We start from the raw sequence: 2216 nt of genomic DNA on the forward strand, positions 1-2216 counted from the left end.
GTAATTTTTAAAATTTACACTTTTGCCCTCGTAAAAGTCAAAAATTACATTTTTACCCCAAAAACTGAAAAATTGCCCATAGACATATTTTTCATCCCTTATACTCATACCATTCTCCAATTTGTCAAATTTGATCTAAATTCTCTCAAAATCTCAAATTTTGTCCGCGGGTGGTAAAATTACGATTTTACCCCTACACTCTAGAAATCACCGGAATTAAACTTTTTCACTGCCAAACCCTCAAATTATACTCCAATAAGTTAAATGGGGCCAAAAAAATTTTTTTTCTAAAAATTCCCATTGTGTCCCTAGGTGGCAAATGACCATTTTGCCATTGGACAGTAAAAATTTTAGTTTGACTCCAAATTGATCCTCGAACTCCAAATCACCATATTAAACCATTCTGGGACTTTAATATTCTTAATTTCATTTTAAATTCTCTATTTGATCTAGTTTGAGGCTTAAATTAACTTAATTGTACCATTTGGTACATTGTCGTCTTTTAACGATTTTTCTTTCGGGGCTTTCCAAGTATGCAAGCATATTGTCAATCATATGAATGACATGGAAAGTATTTTATAAGGTCGGGCTTGACAATAAGTAGCAACCAATCTCATAGGTTGAATTATAAAGTTACTTGGAACTCTAATGTAAGTGTTTGTTTAGGAAGGAGTTCATTGAACATGACCCATCGTGAGGATTCCATTTGGTATTTCAATCTAATGTCTATGGAATATATCCTCATGTGTTGGTCGTGTAAGTGATCCCTCGACTTGTGACACCAAGTTGTCTTGTATAAGGATTGCTATATTTTGATAACATTTTACAAGGTGCTAACCATAAATGCCCAAAGTAATAGTCATTGGGTATAGCATGAGACATGTGAAGGGAAATGAGTGGTCTAGAAAGGATTCATCACCTTAAATGAAAAGGCATATCTTATTTGTGTCTTTGATAAGCAATAACTTATGTAAGTTTCTAGCTATAGTGGAATGAAGTTTCAAAGAAAAGAGTTTTTCAAATTTCATTCAAAGTTATACTTAGTCTAGAATGATTATGGAAAGGCTTAAGGAGTAAACATTGCACCATGCTTTTAGTCTTTATAGGATACATGATGAAAGGATTAAATTAAACTAAAAGACTCATCACTAAAAGGTTAAGTCAAATCATCTTGACTCTTATAACATTTGGATGGCCATGATAGGATATGATCAATGATAAATTCAAGTTAGTTTGAATTTATCTAATTTTAAAATAAACTTATGGATTACATCCTAAAATCATTGCCAACATGTTGGAAACCTAATGGGTCACACACCTAAAATGAAATTCAGAAATAAAATGGGATGGGTGATTAAGTAAGACTTAATCAAGTTAGTAGTCATAAGCTACTAAGCGCTTAATTAAAATTGTTTAAATAAGTGAGCGGTTAATTCATAATTACATAAGAGTTATGTAGTTTCCTGTGCATGGGCTGAAATTAACCCTAACTATATAAACTTAACTTAAGCCTCACTTTCTAATAGGGTGAAAAACACAAAACCTTAGGCACTTCATAACCGCCCCTAGTAAGAGAAAGAAAATAGTTCTCTTCTTTAAAACATTCGGCCAAGGAATGTGTTTGCACTTGAGAATGTTTGATTCTTGTAATCACCTAGTTAGCACATTGTAAAGGCTAGAGTAATCCCGATCTTTGTGAAGGATTTTTGGAGATCATTGTTGTGGACTTTCATTTGAGGTTGCATAAGAACCTCTTGAATAGCTTGGGTTGGCTACAACCAAGCTCGGTGTGAAGTCGATCAAAAGGCTGTTCAGGTATTTAAATAAAAGATCCAGCTTCCTTTATCTCTAAGGTAATGATTTATGATCATATGTTTATCGTAAAATTGCTTAATGACATTCAAGAAGCTATTGAAAAGTGACTTTGGATGGGTGAGATTGGTTTTCTATGTTTTATTTTTTTTCCACTGCATTGTTTTATTTTTGTTGCATTGAGATGCATGGCCTACCTTCTCCCTTCATAACTTAAATGAATTTAAAAATTATTTAAGTACAAATGGCATCAAACACTTCACCACTATACCATACAACCTTCAATATAATGGGGTTTGTGAAAGGAGAAACAAAACCTTGATTGAGATGGCTAGATGTCTTCTTCAAGAGAAAGAAATGCCTAAAACCTTTTGGGTAGAAGCCACAAATGTTGAGACTCAATT

This window comes from Theobroma cacao, chromosome 2 (assembly GCF_000208745.1).
Source record: "Theobroma cacao cultivar B97-61/B2 chromosome 2, Criollo_cocoa_genome_V2, whole genome shotgun sequence".
NCBI lineage: Eukaryota > Viridiplantae > Streptophyta > Magnoliopsida > Malvales > Malvaceae > Theobroma > Theobroma cacao.